The sequence below is a fragment of the Anolis carolinensis genome, unplaced genomic scaffold (genome assembly GCF_035594765.1).
Source record: "Anolis carolinensis isolate JA03-04 unplaced genomic scaffold, rAnoCar3.1.pri scaffold_11, whole genome shotgun sequence".
In the NCBI taxonomy this organism is placed as follows: Eukaryota; Metazoa; Chordata; class Lepidosauria; order Squamata; family Dactyloidae; genus Anolis; species Anolis carolinensis.
In genome coordinates this window covers 10,669,408-10,687,429 of record NW_026943822.1, presented here as the reverse complement: position 1 = coordinate 10,687,429, position 18,022 = coordinate 10,669,408, and the positions used below count along the sequence as shown (strand labels likewise).

The following is an 18,022-nucleotide window of genomic DNA, read 5'->3' as shown; positions in this document are numbered from 1 at the left end:
CATGAGCACTCGAAAACCAGACAAGAGCCAATATAACACACTATATATTTATTTAAGCAATTATATATCCAAAGGAAATTAGGTATAGAGTCTGAGTAAAGAATAGTTCTTTTTAGAAAGTCAATGGTAGTTCCAAATGGGTAAAGGAAAAGGTCCGATATTATAATCCACAATGAGAACTCGATAGCTCTCCAAAGAAATCAAAGTGTCCATGAGTTGAAACAGAGAAACAAGGCTGGCAGAAACAGAGTTCAATCCATTGGAAAAACTTCATAGCAATCAAAGCAGCAAAGTTGTCAAGGCTGGGGCAAACTTGAAACAGGAACAAGGAAACAACTGAAGTAAAGTCAAGGTCTACTCGAGAGTCGCAGCACAGCACGGCCCAACTGGAACTGGAAAACTTGGCTTGGAAACAAGCAAGAGCTGGAGATGGAGAAAACCTCTCTTAAAGAAGAGCAACGTTGACACTGCAACAAATCTACTGATCAAAACATCTTGTAACAGATTCCGGATTGTTCACAATTTAGGGAGTACGAACTCCCAAAACTTTCTCATTACCCATTATCCCATCTATTTGCCAGTCTCTGGCTCCGGCGAACTCCTTGTTTTGCGCTTCTCTCTCTGGTCACAAAATCTCTATGATTAAAAACCGCATTCTCAGGAGTCTCAGCAACATCTGGCTCTATCTGTGAGGGAGGAGTAGAAGAATCTTTGGGCACCTGCAGCTGTAAAAGCCCCTCTGTGGAGGGTGAAATGTTAGTACAATCCTCAGCATCATCTGTGTCAAAGTGCATGTCCTGAAACACTGCAGGCCCTGGTGCCATGGCTGGCTGGGATCTAACAACCAGAAGTTGGGAAGCACTGTGCTAGATGCAGGACCTCTTCCGTCTTTGTAGCAGCTTCTAATCAAAACCATCTCAGGTCCAACCTGGCATTTGCCACTCCATGATAACGGGTCTATATCAGACATGGACAAACTTTTTTGCTTTGGGGCCGCATCGTGGATCTAGCTGGGAGGGCCAGATCAGGAGAGAGGGGACCGGATACATGCTGGGTGGGAAGGGCCTGGGAAAGAACGAGGCCAGGAGGGGGCAGGGTAGCGCCCAGGTCCTCCTCAGTTTGTCCTCCAAGCATAAGGACAGGGCTGCTTGTCCCATTCTTATGCTGGAAGAAAGGCGGGACATGCGACGACTGCCCGATTCTCCTTCCCATCCTCCTCCCCAGATCTTCAGGCTGTCCTCTTGGCATTATCCTGGGAGGAGGGTGAGACAGGAGCAGCTGAGTGTGCTCTGGAGGGCTCTCAGCTGTCACATACCTTCTAAGAGTCATCCTCCTGGCATAAGAACCGGGTCACTCGCATCATCCTTATGCCAGGAGGAGGGTGAGCCATACGGTAACAGAGAGCAATCCAGAGGCCTCTCCGCTGCTACATGCCTTCCTCCCCCATCTTTTTGGCATACGGACATGGTGTACCACCGTGTCCTTATGCCAAGAGGACAGGGAAGATGAGGAGGGCCTGAGGTAAACATCCAGAAGGCCCATCCGGCCCCCAGGCCTTAGTTTGTCCATGCGTGGTCTTGATGATACCCTATGATCTTAGACAGCATTCCTATAAAATGGAAGAAAAAGGAAGGAAAAAATGATCTGATTCCTGTTCATGGGCTTTTCAAGGGTAGTTGGCAACTGTGGGAAAGAATATCCTGGATCAGATAAGCTTGTGATTGTAGCACCCAGGGCACATTCAACATTCCTATACCATGAAGCCCAAGAAAGGAGACATTGAGATCTAAGTGTTTCATTTAATACTTAGAATCATGGGGGCGAGGGAATAGACAGATATCCGCATAAACATTTATTTTCCTTGGAAAGGATGCACTTTGATATGAAATTCAAACCTGATGAGGTTTCAGAGGATAATAGCAATGCTAATATCTGCGTGTTCCTGTGTTTGAATATTGGGCTTCGTCTATACATAGTACTGAGCGAATAAGCAAACAAAGAAAAAGAAGTTGAGGAGGAGGGGGGCACTGGGGAATAGAAGTCCATTTGAAAGTGAGAGTGAGAGAGAGAGGAAAGGAAAATCTCCATTTTAATGAAAATATTTTCAAGCCATTTCAAATGAGAGTCCAAGAGAAATAATTACAAAAGTTTGGAAAGAAAGAGCATTAGCTTTGATAGCTTTCTCCTCTGTGAAGCAATTAAAATGAGCCATTTTTCAAATACTAAGCAGAAAATTACTAATGGGCAGACTCAAAAAAAGGCTTTCATTTCAATCTCATGTCCTTTTATTCTTCTATAAAAAAAGAAAGCAAGAAGAAAATAAGGTGGTTTTCAGATAGATTACTACATAAAGGAGTCACTTGCTAGATGTCATAAAAACTATGGCAGCGTAGAATGACGGAGATTAACAGCTAGATTTAAATCACACCGCAGTCCAGTTAATAGCAGCGTCTAATTAAAGAATGCATTATAAGTCTGTAATGTTGATTTGATGGAAACAAAACCCTCAACTTTGGCATTTTACACTATCAGTAACTGCTATAGATGCCTCATGTGTGTGATAAAGGATGCCCATGAAAGATGAATCAGCTTCTTTTCTCTACCATGAGGACAAGTGACTTGGATTATATATCTATCTAATCCTCAGGACATCATGGAAAGTCAACTCTATAGGAAACTTTATCCATTTGGAGAAGACTCATCTGGTTACAGTAGAGACACTAGTTTCGGTTTCCTTCTTTGACGCACAATGTCAGACAAACTTACGATCATCTCAGTGATAGCTATCCAAGCGTTAGTCCCAAACAGGGTAAAACATCAAAACATCTGGGCATCCCCTGGGCAACGTCCTTGCAGACAGCCAATTCTCTAACATCAGAAGCAACTTTTCCTTAAGTTTCAGAAAAAAATTGCAAATTCGCTTATTTTTAGGGAATTTGTAAAGTTTTGCTACTGCTTTTATTGGAAACACCAGGAGCAACTCCTCCCTTTTCCTCAGCCCTGATAGGCTGAGGCTAGCATGTTTTCTTGTTTTCACTGAAAGAATAAGCTGGCTTATTAGGACTTATGACAGTTAATGGAGTTATTTTAAAAACTGTGTAACCTGATGTTTTCATTTGTTTGTATGGGGGGCACTGTGTGGTCTTAGTAAATTCAATCCTAAGTACAAATCTAAGTACAAATCTAAGGATGGCGTGCAACCATCTTACAATTTTTTGCACAGCCCTGCTTCCTATATGTCAAGCAGACTAACAGAAGACACTGACTTGTACTGAAGATTTTGGAGGAGGATGAAAGAGAAGGATAAAGAGGAGGATGGGTTGAGTCTTCAGGATGTGGACATGAGTTATCTACTTGACCTTATGATGCTTTGCCACCAGGTCTTCAGAAAACCCCATCTGGGGAGTTAAGGCAGAAATGGTATTCATTGGAGTAGTCATTGTGCAGAACAAATGGTCATCATACTCAGTTCTTAAGGAGGCACCTTGCAGAAAATCCAGTAGGATGGAGGACCTGGAAGAATCTTCCATATTGCTAAGATACGGTAGTCCAAAGCATTTCATTTCATGGACATCTTGCTTGCGTTGTTTTGGTCACTCCACAACCATATCCCAAGCTTTTCTTCCAGCCCTGGTTTCAATGTAGTTTGATCTGCATTATATGAGTCTACACTAACCATTGTAATGTAGTATAATGAGACCTCAGAGCCACTAGAGAAAGTTTCTTGCCTATTTGGAGATACTATATTCTGAAGACATGAGGTGAGGCAGATGCCTTAGAACAGTGGTTCTCAACCTGAGATCCCCAGATACTTTTGGCCTTCAACTCCCAGAAATCCTAACAGCTGATAAACTGGCTGGGATTCTGGGAGTTGTTGGCCAAAAACATCTGTTGAAAACCACTGCCTTAGGAGGTAGATGTCTAGAGGAGCAGTTCCCATTTTTCACGCCTTTGAGCATTGCTTCTATTGCTTCTCCTATGGAAGAGTTTTGTTCATTTTGATCCAAAGTTATGGAAGTGAAGCTCTGCCAATGTATACAGAGGTACATTATATAAGGATTTGCACTGTTCATGGCTGTGCGTTTCATTTGGCTGTGCATTACATGTTGCACATTGGTGTGTGTTGAACACTTGGTTACACATTCAACTGCAGCTTTGGGCTCTTGGTTCAGTTGCACAAATGGTCACAAAAGCACAAGCAACTCACCCAACAATGGGCATCGTGGTTTTCAGTGTCACACATTTTACAGAAAAGTTCAAACCCCACTGATTGAAATATGTACATTTTTTTCAAGACTCAAGATTAAAATAAAGCCTGCCATTTTGTGGCATTTTGCATTGAATAAGGATTTTTAAAATTATGTTGCTAAAGTGTGAGCCTGGCCAAAGTAAGGGTTTACATCTCTTCCTGTTCCTGGGGCATTTCCAAGTCATTACATCAAACCATTTGCGCACCATATTGCCAAAGAAACTATTTCTGATCCAGCGGATCAGTTCATTCCTTTCCCCTGCAAATAAGACTTCTTCTTTTTCTTTTGCAGAAAGCGCTCACATGTTTATCCCATGAGGGCTTGGACACTGCTTTCATGTTTGAAGGAAAGCAGAAGATTCTGTAGCCTTAACCCCAGATTTCTTGTGAAAAGGTTCCAAGAGCATGGCCAGCAGCTCCAGATATAATCAGCTGCAAAATGTAGCCTTGTGGTTTCCTTGTTGATCTACTAAATCCTGGGGAATAATCTGCCAAATCTCTGCAGCCCCAAACCTCCAAATAACACCAATGACCTTAGGAGAAACAAGCCAGGAAGACATTCTACCATTGGCTAGGACAGCGTATTAAAATACAAGGCATTGCTGTAGTAAAAACAGGGTACCTCATTCCAGCTGTCTATATATATTCCTTTCCAGCACTAAATCTGTCCAGGGACCTTTCAGAAATACAACGTTAAGCCTCCTGCCTTCGCTTAGTGAATAGAAATGTGAAAAGGATGGAGATAAAAATCAGAGGGACATACAATAGCAAATGTTCTATGATTTAATCACCATTACAGCTTAAAACAGCACAGTCGACATTCACCCTTGGTAAGTCAGGGATAAATCTCTGTCTATGGCCGCCTGGAAGAGTGACGGCATGTTCGCTCCGGGCCTTTTGACAACACAGATCACACGCGTCCCCTGCATCCCAGACATGGGGCAAGGAAAAAAGGTGAAGGGCATTGTCTCAAGAACATCCTTCCTTCCCCCAGGATGGAGCCCAAGGAGACTCCAATGTCCATGAGGTGTTGCATCTATTCTGGTGTTTAGTCTGAACATTCAAAGTGCTCTTACCTGAAGTTGGGAAGCAAATGAATATTGGAGCCACCAGCATCCTGTCTTGAGTGATTTGTATTCCTTTGGTCAGCCTAGTCCAGGATATTTTGCTTCCCAAGTTGAAGGAAAGGATGATAGGATGCACAATGTGACCCAAATACAGGCCATGCCTAAGCTCAGTGTCACTGGATGTACAACACTACTTCTGCTGCTTTGAACAGAATGTAATTGTACAACTTACTCCTCTGAAGAACATTAAAGGTAAAGGTAAAGATTTTATCCTGATATTGAATATAGTCTTGTCCGACACTGGGGGTTGGTGTCATCTCCATTTCTAAGCCCTAGAGCTAGTGTTGTCTGTAGATGCCTCCAAGGTCATGTGGCCAGCATTGAATGCCGTTACCTTCCCGCCAGAGCCGTACCTATTGATCTACTCACACTTGCATGCTTTTAAACTGCTAGGTTGGCAGAAGCTGGGGCTAAAAGTGGGAGCTGACCTCGCTCTCTGGATTTGAACCACCAACCTTTTGGTCAGCAAGTTCAGCAGCTCAGTGGTTTAACCCACTGCACCAACGGGGGCTCCGGTTATATTGAAGAACATACATATTCATAAATCACTTAACAGGATTCTATCCATTGTGGTCAAATTGCCTTGTCCATCATGGCATAATTTTGCTATATAACAGAATGGCTGCCAAATGGTGAATGGGTGCTTAAATGGACAAAGTGGGGAAGCTCCTTCACAACACCAATTGGTTGGCCATCTTTATTCTTTCTCTCTGGCAACCAGATATTTGCATAGGCATAACATTAGAACAATAGAGTCCACCGGCTTCAACATCTCAGATAGTATATATAGACCTGGGGTGCATCTACACTGCATAATTAATGTAGTTTGAGACCACATTAATAGCTATGGCTCGCTGCTAAGGAGTTGTAGTTTCACAAAGTCTTTGGCCTTCTTAAGAGGGTTGGCGCCTCACCAAACTACAACTCCAAGGATTTGCTGGCACTGAGCCATAGCAATTAAAGTGGCCTCAAATTACATTAATTCTACAGTGCAAATGCAGCCCTGGTTATTCTGTTTTTGAGAAACCCAGTCTGCAGAGAGCTCAATAGCTAAGAACATCAGAAACCGAATGTTGAGAAACATCAGAGGCAGAATTCATACCTTGGAGCACTTTTCCACATATCAAATGAGTTTCCCGCCCTGGCAACTTGAAACACGTGTCTCCTTAGAGAGTCGTTTACAGATACGGCATTTGGAGAAAGAAAAAGCGCTCGTATTTCTAATCTTCTTCAGAGCGGTTTTATTTGGGGGTGGAAATGAAAAACAGCAGCTTGTACTAGAAAGGAGATGGAGAGGAAAGCCGAAGAACCGTTGGCTGGAGAGCCGAGAAAGTGTGGCAGAAGTCAAACAATCGTGTCTGAGATGAAAGCGGCTAGAGACAGAAGAAATGTCATTTCCTCCGGGGTAAGCTACACTACAAATTCAGCGTTCAAAGTTCTCATGTTTCATCCTAACAAATTCCATTATATTAGAAAGATTAGAAAAATCACATTTTGATTCCTTGGGCTGTGAAAATGCAAGCAAAGTAAACGCATCTGGGAAAGTAAAAGGAACACTTGTGTGTCGAGGGGAAATGTGATATTTTCTTTCCTGAGATTAGAGGGCTCCATACATTTGCACCTTGTGTAAGGAATAAATGGAGGACATGGCAATGCATGAACAAGCCACAGTGTTTTGAAGTCTTTGTTTTTCTTTTTTCCAGGTCATCTTTTGCATTAACAACCAGGGCATGACCAGGATTATTAGCTTCTGTTGAAAGATGATTCTTTTGAACAATTGGTCTTATTTTTTAAAATAAAAATACTGGATGATAATTGTTTTTAGGGAAATATGGGAGGAATGGGGAAGGAGAGCACCCCACTTGTTAAAACCATGTATTGCTGAGCATTGTTGATCCATGAAATGTTCTCAGCCCAGAGAGATGAATTACAGTAGAGTCTCACTTATCCAAGCTAAATGGGCTGGCAGAAGCTTGGATAAGTGAATATCTTGTCTTGTATAATAAGGAGGGATTAAGGAAAAGCCTATTAAACATCACATTAGGTTATGATTTTACAAATTAAGCACCAAAACATCATGTTTTACAGCAAATTTGACAGAAAAAGCAGTTCAATATGCAGTAATGTTATGTTGTAATTACTGTATTTACGAATTTAGCACCAAAATATCACGATATATTGAAAACATTGACTACAAAAATGGCTTGGATAATCCAGAAACTTGGATAAGCGAGGTTTGGATAAGTGAGACTCTACTGTAACACTATCCATAATTTTGAGAGAACATGTTCAAGAATGTTTAGTGTCTCATGTTATTGGGATTGAGCATATCCAATGGTGTTTCAATGCTCCTTGCAAAAATGCATTTGCTGTTGTTATGGACCTTGGAGTCAGTTCAAACTTACGGTAATATTCTTGGCAAGATTTATCCAGACACGGTTTGCCATTGCCTTCCATGAAGTTTGCTTTGTCCAAGGAGGTTTCCATGGTTTTGTAGGAATTTGAGCCCAGGTTCCTACCTAGTCCATTCCTCAAATATTTACTCAAGACTGGCTTTTATCAAAAATGGTCACTTAATGATATCTTTCTCCTTCTTGTGTTGACCCACAGATGTTTGTATTTTCCTTTTACAGCATCCCAAAGCTAAATCTGAATGATGACATAATATTAATGACCTTATCTCCTTTACTTCATGACCGAATGCATGATTGGGTGGGATGATTCACATAACATAATTCAGGCAGCAATGACAGAGAAAGAAGGTGCCAATTCTCCAAAGCAGTTTCAGTAACGATAGAGTAGTGGTTCTCAACCTGTGGCTCTCCAGATATTTTGGCCTTCAACTCCCAGTCATCCTAACAGCTGGTAAACTGATTGGGATTTCTGGGAGTTGTAGGCCAAAACACCTGGGGAACCAGAGGTTGAGAACTACCACGATAGAGGGAATGGATATAGTCATACTTTTCCAGAATCAAATATCTGTGGTCAAGATATAGGCATGGATGAATGGTCTATCTTCCATTCTTGGTGCTCTTTCTTATTTTAACAAACCAAATAAACGATCAGTCAACATTGTGGCCACAGAAGTGATATTTTGATAGCATTGAATGGTAATTTAAGAGGAGCAAGACAGGAATTTAATTGGAAATAGCAGTGGACCTTGGAGAATGATGTTCTCAAGTAGCGATAACTGAATGCTTATCAATGGGAATGCCTGCTTGGACATCTTGGCAAGGGGAGACATCCGTGTTCCAGTTTAGATATATGTAGAATTAATTAGGAAAGAATTTTTCAGTATGAGCAATTAGTACATATCTCAGTGCTGTCATTTCTTGATTTATTTTAAGAAGCCCCCACTCCTGAACAATGACTGTTTCACCTTGGAGCTGCTATCTGGCAGGGGTATTGCTTCTGGCCAATTAAATACTGATATTTTATATGTCATTGCTGGTCTCTGGCTTCATATTTCACCTACCTGTAAGACAGACAGATACTTGGTTTTCTGTAAAAAAAACAACCTTAATTAAATTTCACCATATTTTAGAAATAGGTGGGAGAAACAGGACATTGAAGAACTAGTTAGAGAAGGTTGTCCATAGGTAGAGGAGGTGGTCTACCTTTTAAGTTCTCCTCATTGTGGTAACTACTTTAATGAGTATCATCTTTTATGAGTGAAGAGAGAGAGCATGTAAAGGGTCGATCAGGAGAGATGGAGTGACTTTGGGTTCTTTGGATCCAAAGCCCTCCCATAGCTCTGGCAAGGGAAGGAATTTATCTCTGATGGAGCAAACGTATTTGTTCCTCCAGCCATTTTATGCCCTATCTGATGCTTCCATCACTTCATTCTTCTGATAGGATATTTGTGTTAAATAAGCCTGTGATCCCTGAGTAGACCCACACTGCAGGTGCAGAGCTGCGAACTGAAAAAATATTCAGCTGTATGTATTTGGGAAGCAAGAGTTGGGTAAAGGATGTTCTGATTTATAGTTCTTATCCATTTTGCTACCTGATAATGTCAGCTTTCATGGTTCTCCTGCATCTCAGCTATTAAATACCAGCGGTCTAATATCAAATACTGAAATCAAATATCAGTGAATGTCACTTGCAGGTAGTTATCGGATCCCCTACAAATACTTGGCAAAACAATGCTGTATTCAGAAAATATCTCAAGGACTATGGACATTGGCATTTGAGAAGATTGTCCATGTCTCCAAATACAGTGATGCTATTCTTGGCTCAGAATATGAATTATGACACAGCAAACAAGATAGATATGCTGGATTTCATATCACAAAATCACAACACTTCCCAAGTGTCTAGGACTGTGTGATGTATTTTCGGATGATGCGTGCAGATCCCAGTAGGGTGGCCTTTTGCAGTTGGCAGATCGTAATTTTGTCAATGTCTATTGTTTCCAAATGCCGGCTGAGATCTTTTGGCATGGCACCCAGTGTGCCCATCACCACCGGGACCACCTGCACTGGTTTCTGCCAGAGTCTTTGAAGTTCAATCTTGAGGTCCTGATAGCTGCTGAGTTGTTATATTATTATTATTATTATTATTATTATTATTATTATTATTATTATTTTCTATGTCACTTTTCTCTCAAGTCAGGACTCAATCCTAATCATATCTAATAAAATTTTATATATATATATATATATATATATATATATATATATATATATATATATTCCAACATCAATGTAATTGACAACTAGTACAAACATAGTTAAACAACAATAGATTAAAACCCCATCTAAAATTGATTCATTTAGGCCATAGTCAGGTCACTTAACAGCCACTCAGGTATCAGACTTAATATCAATCTGATTTACTTGAGAATTCTGTTAATAGCTATGATTCTTCTGGGTTTTATGCATAATACATATGCTCTATTTCATCTCCCAACAGATTGAGAAAAGATGGCTGGAATTCACAGTGACATTTACATATGCATAACCTAAAGTTATCCATCTGTAACTGATTCATATTCATCGTCCTTACGTATTCATCACTGTGGCACTATTGCATGTGCAGGGGAAGTGCAACACAAGACAACCGTTCTTTGGGCTAACAAGGCCACAGCTTGTATTAGTTATGGATGATGACTGGATTGGCAACTGCACTTGGGTCCTGAATCTCAGCATTGACCTGGCTGCCTGCTGATCAATGATCTTGCTGCTCCAGGCCTAAGTTGTAGACCTGGATACTGGTAGAGGCTGCTGCCCATGTTACCATTGCCTCTACCCCGGTTCCCATGAGGGCAGGAAGGGGATGTTGCTGAGGCGTCCATCCATGACCAGCTGGACTAGACAGCTGATAACAACCCCCTCTTGTTATTTGTGCCCCAAGACAGAAGGGATTCCAGATCCAGGACCCATGACAACCACCCCTGAAGTTGTGACAATAAAAAGAACACTGCAAGGGAACAACACTGAGCAAAGAAGGGTGGGACGCTTCCTGCAAGGCAACTGAGAAACAAGGACCAGGAAGCCCCCTATTAATGCTAGGTCAATCGACCTGAGGGACAAGGATTTCCTTCAGGTCCACTCCCAGCAGCCAATCAAATCAACCTCTGAATCTGAATGTAATTAGCTGCCTCTTTTCGCTCTTCTCTCCCTGAATGCAGGCCATGCCTCGTGGAAGAAGAGCCATGATGGGACTGAAAATGGAAGCTGCACACGCCTGCCCAAATTTCAATTGCCTCACATAGTAAGTCAAGCAGGAAATTTGCCACCGTCACCAAAGTCTTCCAATCCTGCAATAAGGAGCAGCAGCTGCTGCAAGTGACAAGTGGTTTGTTCTCCTATCAATCAGGTCAGTGTAGATTGATATATCACTGGTGCAAGAAAAAACTCCAACATGAATCCCACTTATGATTGTCACACTGGAAATAACTAAAGGTAGTAGATAGAAACATCCCAATTGACAGGAGAACAGACCTCTATCACTTGCAGGAGCTGCTGCCACATAAAGCAGAATGGGGACCAGGAGCCACTATTTCATTATGTAGCTAATCTAGGATCTTGGTCATTTAAAAATAACTATAAATTAAAATGCTGATTGTAATCTGTTTTGAGCATTTCCCATAATGGGAACATATAATTTATAATTGAAAAAAATAGACACAACAACAGTAGATTTCGGAAAACTGATTCTTCAGACATCTGGGCCTTCCAACTTCCTGTCAATGTAGACAGCATTATTACTAGGGATTATATGGTGGCTTAAGACTTCCCCACCATTGCCCTATGATGAACTTGAGGTTAATACTGTCATGGCACACATTCTGCTACTTTTTGGCAGAGTGTTACGTCTGAAACATTCAGATTCTCTTTCCCTTGTCATTCATAATGATAAAATATCTGGCACAGTAAACAATTGCTGCTTTCAAAGTTCATGTCACCAAGATGACATGGGTGTGTGTGCTCAATTTAAGGCTCTGAGCTCAGATTATTTGAGACAGTATGCAACTATCCAGCTGCAATATATCTCTCCCTGACTCAGCTGTCTACAGCCCACTCGGCATCATAATCATGTAAATTAAATACAAATTTTAAAAATTGTCCCCATTAAAATGATCTATTAATGTTGTAAGGCTCCGGCACTTATGGGGAACGACTGTAATTGTGTGATCTTGCCATTGGCACATCTTAAAAGACCTGGCAGATCTTGAAGATATTTACACCTCTGGGATTAATTTTATTGTAAGGAATTAACTTTTGGCAAAGCACTGTTACTACTACCATTAGTAAGGCGGCGGCATGGGGGGGGGGTAGAGGGAAGCCGCTGTTAACAGCTGCTTTTAAAATTATGATATCGCTGGAGAAACAATTGGAATTGAATAGATTGCCAAATCCACAAAGTAAGAATCTGTTCCTTTCCTCAGCATTACATACTTTCCTTGGGGGAAGGAAAAGAGATCTAATTCTTCACTAAGTTTCTTATGGGAGATAGTGATGAGTCATCTGAGCAATTTTCTTCCTGCCATAAGGAAGTCTTTGTGTGCATCTACATTGTAGAATTAATGCAGTTTGGCACCACTTTAAGTACCATGACTCAATGCTATGGGATCCTGGGGTTGGTAGTTTAGTGAGGCATCAGAGAGAAGGCTAAAGAAAAGACCTTCTAAAACTGCAACTGTCACGATTCCATAACATTGAGCCATGGCACTTAAAGTGGCATCAAACCACAATCATTTTACTGTGTCGATGCACCTCTTGAAAGCCACTCTGTTTTAGAATGTAATTCACAATTCGGGACTTTTTTGCAGAAAATTCACATGTGGTTATTTTGCACAGGAAGCAGCATTTTCTGCATTGGAAAGAGCATGTCAGTATTTCAAATAGCATGTCTTGCATGGAAAATAATGTCCAATAATGTGTAATGTTATGGTGAAGCATCCATATTTATCTCATCAGCCATTTTAATGCCATACCTGGTTTGTTTCTTTGTGTGAAACAATCCTGCGGTGCACAAGCTATTTCAATTCAATCTCCAGTTCTCATCACACTGGCCATTGACCATGCTTATGAAACTGGTGAGCCTTTGTAGTCCAACGGCATTGGACTGTCTATGCCAGGGGTCTCCAAATTATCCTGTTTCCCTGAAAATAAGACATCTCCAAAAAATAAGACCTAGCAGAGGTTTTGCTGAATTGCTAAATATAAGGCCTCCCCCGAAAGTAAGACCTAGCAAAGTTTTTGTTTGGAAGCATGCCCAGCGCCCGCCAAACAAAAGACCAGAGCATGCAGGATTGGTAAATGTACATATGAGTTGTACATGGAAATAATGGTAATAACAAGAAATTCTTGACAGGAGTCACAGTTTGTCTGGTTTGGTTATATTGATTTGTGATGAAAACTACTGTACAGTATATAATAAATGTTCATTTTTTGTTCAACAAGAAAATAAGTCCTAGCACATCTTTGGGAGCAAAAATTAATATAAGACACTGTCTTATTTTCGGGGAAACACGGTAAAGCCCAGGGGCCAGATGTGGCCCTCCAAGGTCATTGGCCCACCCCTGGTCCGAAACTTTAGACTTAGGGTAACCCCAAGTTTGAATGGACTTGAAGGCACAAAACAACAACACTCCTAATGAACTTGACTCTCTCATCATGCAAAAGCAGGGCCACACTTCCCTTTGAAATACAGTAAAAGCCCGCTAAATCGAGTCCCGCTCGTCCAAGCGTCTGTGTAGACCGAGCCAAATTCCCCCCCCCACCAGATCCCGGTGCTGCCGGAACCCAGCCGGGTCAGTGAGTGAGCGAGGGACGGAGGGTGGGCTCTCTCTCTCGCTTCTCCACCAGGCCGGGCACCGGTTCTGCTGGCCCCAGCATGGCGAAGGAGCCGAGGCACGGGTGGGCGGGTGAAGGAGGAGGGCCCCAAAGTTCCTCCTCGCTCACCCACTCGCTGGCTGGCTAGGTGCCCCGTGCGTATTGCTAGGTAGATAGCAAGCTAGCTAGCAACACGCACGGGGCACCTCCCAAGGGGCAAGCGCCGCATGTGTGTTGCTAGGTAGCTTGCTATCTACCTAGCAACACACACGGGGCACTTAGCCAGCCAGTGAGTGGGCCTAAATGCCTACCAAATGGAGAATTTTCCTCTTCCTTCGGCAGGCGCTTGGACCCAGGGAAGCAAGAAGCCTGCCGCTTCCCGCTACCCTGGGTCCAAGCGCCCGCCAAAGGGGGAGGAAACTTTTCCCTTCGGTGGGCGCCTGGGCCTGGTAATTCGAGTTATCCAGTAAACCGAGATGAGGTCCGCCTATTTAACTCGAATTACAGAGGTTCTACTGTACTAATGTTGGTTTATATTGTTCTTCATTTTAAATATTGTATTGTTCTTTCATACTTCTTGTACTACAAATAAAATATGTACAGAATGCTTAGCAATTTGTTCATTTTCCCCCAAACTATAGTCTGCCCCCCCCCCCAATAGTCTGAAGGACTGTGAACTGGCCTGTGTCTTAAAACACTCCCCCCATCCTTAATTTAGATAAACTAATGATCTGACATAGGATAAGACAGATTTTTATGATCCTATATCCCCACAAAGGGGCCCCTGGTGGCACAGTGCGTTAAAGCGCTGAGCTGCTGAACTTTCAGACCGAAAGGTCCCAGGTTCAAATCCCGGGAGTGGAATGAGCGCCTGCTGTTAGCCCCAACTCCTGCCAACCTAACAGTTTGAAAACATGCCAATGTGAGTAGATCAATAGGTACTGCTCTGGCGGGAAGGTAATGGCACTCCATGCAGTCATGCCGGCCACATGACCTTGGAGGTGTCTATGGACTACGCCGGCTCTTCGGCTTAGAAATGGAGATGAGCACCAACCCCCAGAGTCGGTCACGACTAGACTTAACGTCAGGGGAAACCTTTACCTTTACCTTTTATATCCCCACAAAGAGGTTGTTTGACTTCACCTTTTGATTCATACCTTCAAGAAAAACATTGTGGCAATGATGTGGTGCTCCTGTCCCCACTTTGCCATCACACAACCTGCCGGTCCAGATTTGCAGCATAGTTTGCGGTTCCTAAAGCAAGACAATTCCCCTCCTTCCTGCCCCCTGAGCAGAAACTGGAGTAAAGTTGAGCAGAGATGCATGTTTGTCATTGAAGGGAGCCGAGAAGAAGGAAGAGGCGAGCGATAAGATCTCAGCCTGCAGTGCTTTGTTTATGAGAACATCCTCTGTGTGATCTATGCCTGCACTGCATGAAAGGATTGTGTCACCCCCCCCCCCCCCACATATTTTAAATGCTGTGACTGTCAGGCAAAAATGACAATGATGAACAAGTTTATACAAAATGCGGCGACTGGCCGGGTGTCTTTGCACATGATGCTTCTTCACTGGCAAGGTTTGCCATGCAAATAGGAAACCAGCCCTGTTCAAAATCTCATTTGCATTACAAATGCCCAGGCGAGCTCTTCTACTTTTGTCTTCTGTATGTAATGAGGAGGAGACCTTAACAGTTCAGGAGAGGCTCAAAGGTGGTCTGAGGAAAGAAGATCTCTTTGCTGAAGTTTCACTTGTGCCATGTAGTCCCCTAGGCGCTCAACAGAAAACCCCTGTATCCTAATGCCAGCCTTTTGTAGGCAATAGAGATAATAGAGATGTGCATTTTTTTTCATTAGTTCTCATAAGTCGTTATCAAATTGGTTAAATCCATACTTAAGAGATACACATGGGTATGGCCCATGCCAAAAACTTAAGAATAGAAATGTATCCATCAATTTTTCATTTGCATTTTGTCAAACTCTGAAGCCCCTCCCCCAAAGTCAGTTTCATTTTCAGTCGAAGGAAGCAAAGCAAAGCCAAAAAGGCTGCCATTCCTCATTAAATTAATAGCCTTTCACCATGTGGAGAGGGAAGCAGCAGGGAGAAAGTGGAGTTTGCTTAGAAAGAAAGAACTGGGAAGACTTTCTTCTCCCTTCTGCTCAACTCCTGAATTTTTCCAGTAGAAGCAGCTGATAACTTCATATCCAGAATCAACTGCATGGCCATGACGCTTTGCCAAACATCTCTCCCTCCCCTTATTGTATTATATTCTTCTCCATTCCATTGCATTCTATACCATTCTTTTCATTACGTACTCGGAATAGTATTAGGTAGGCAGCTCATTTCTAATAAATGATTTCTACAATGGTATTAACTGAGCTTGATTCAGGGCAATATGGGGCATTTAAAGTTTCCTTTAAAAAATATTTTAAAAGTATTCTTAATGTACTAAAAAGCAAAAATATACTATTCTAGGAGTAAAAACATGGTTTATTACTAGCCTTAATGAAATATAGACTTATCATAAAGGCACGTTATATTATTCTTCTATATCTTCTGTTAACCAAGTGATGACATACTGCTTGGAAATCCTGACTATTAGTATTACTACGACTACTATTATTGTTATTATTATTTTATTTTCCAACTGTCGTACTGGAACAACAATGATTGTTTAGTTTAACTTTAACAGTTTTTGGCAGTTCTTTGTTAGAGCATTATCAGTGTCAGCTGCTTCTAACCTAGCGATTTTATTCAAAGTGTTTAATGCCAGTGCTAATGCTTTTTGCTTTTTGCTGTGTTTCTTTTGCCAAGTACTTTTGCATTTTTATATCGCCATTTGTTCAGATTTATTTTTTCCCTTTTTTATATAAATATGGACACTTTAGCTTTGTTTTTGGTTTTTGGGTTTTTTTTTCTCTCTTTCTCTCTCTCCCTTTTTGATCCTTTTTTAATCTCAGTTTTCCTACTTTCTATACAATCAAATGTTCTCACTCTTTCGATGTTAATTTACTCTATCTTATAAGGTAAAACTTATATATATATATATATATCTATATCCCTAGAACAGTGATTCTCAACCTGGCGTCCCCAGATGTTTTTGGCCTACAACTCCCAGAAATCCCAGCCAGTTTACCAGCTCTTGGGATTTCTGGGAGCTGAAGGCCAAAAAATCTGGGGATGCCAGGTTGAGAACCACTGCCCTAAAAGGTCCTAAATGAAGGTCAAATGCATCTGGTGCTGTCAGATGGGAATTACTCCATGGGAATTATGCACATTACATTTATATATATATATATATATATATATATATATATATATATATATATATAAAAGAGTGATGGCATCAGGGTAGCGGACAAAACAACAAAACTACAGGCCCCCCAACCTCGAAATTTGACAACACAACCCATCATTCACGGCTCTAGGTTGATACAACAAAAAGAAAAGAAAAATAAAGTCCTAATTACAGGGAGAGGAATAATAGTTTTTATCCAATTGCTGCCAGTTGAAGGCTAAGCTCCGCCCACTTGGTCTCCTAGCAACCTACTCAGCCCAGGGGACAGGCACAGTTAGGCCTCACTTAGACCTCTTCCACAGATTATCATATTTTAACTGGATTATATGCCAGTGTAGACTCAAGGCCCTTCCACACAGCTATATAACCCATTTATAATCTTATATTATCTGCTTTGAACTGGATTATCTTGACTCCGCGCTGCCATATAATCCACTTCAGTGTGCATACTAAGCATAAAGACAACCATACAACAGACATTCAATACCACAATTTCTTACCAACACCACCAGACAATGCCACAGCAACGCGTGGCCGGGCACAGCTAGTATAATATAATTTCTATTATTATTATATTATTGTAGTATATTACCATATTATTACTATTATATTATTATTATTATATTATTCATTGCTCATGACTACATTGAAACTAGAATAGAGAGAAATCAGCATGGAAACTGCAAGAGGTACCATAGATTGTTGTACATGGAAATAATGGTAGTAAATAGTTTTTGATTTATTGAATACAGTTATATATTACAATTATATATTTTTGTTATTTAAACTATAAATATTGCGAAATAATGGTGTTTTTCTCGAGGTGACACACCACTCAAGTCATGCTAGATTTTTTGGTGAATTTTGACACACCAAGCGCAAAAGGTTGCCCATCATTGTCCTAGGTAGTACTTGGATGGAAGAACATCAATGAACACCAAGTGAAACAGCAGGTGAGTTTAGATGTCTATGGGCAGGTTGTGTGGCACACGTGTATATGTCCCAAAACATGAGGGAAGACCGTGAAGAATGGCCCGCATCTGCCAAGGTTGGCCATTGCCCAATGGTA

The 18,022-nt window shown here is 41.5% G+C and overlaps 1 long non-coding RNA gene across 2 annotated transcripts in view; it reads left to right on the top strand.

Annotated features, from left to right (window-relative positions):
• The window catches only part of LOC103280304 (uncharacterized), a 29,981-nt gene extending 13,439 nt beyond the window's left edge, over positions 1-16,542 (top strand). For both annotated transcript variants that reach the window (XR_010000914.1, XR_010000913.1), the window contains exon 4: positions 11,009-16,542. This is a non-coding gene — a long non-coding RNA (uncharacterized LOC103280304). The remainder of the gene's footprint in view (positions 1-11,008) is intronic.
• Positions 16,543-18,022: the final 1,480 nt, after the last annotated feature.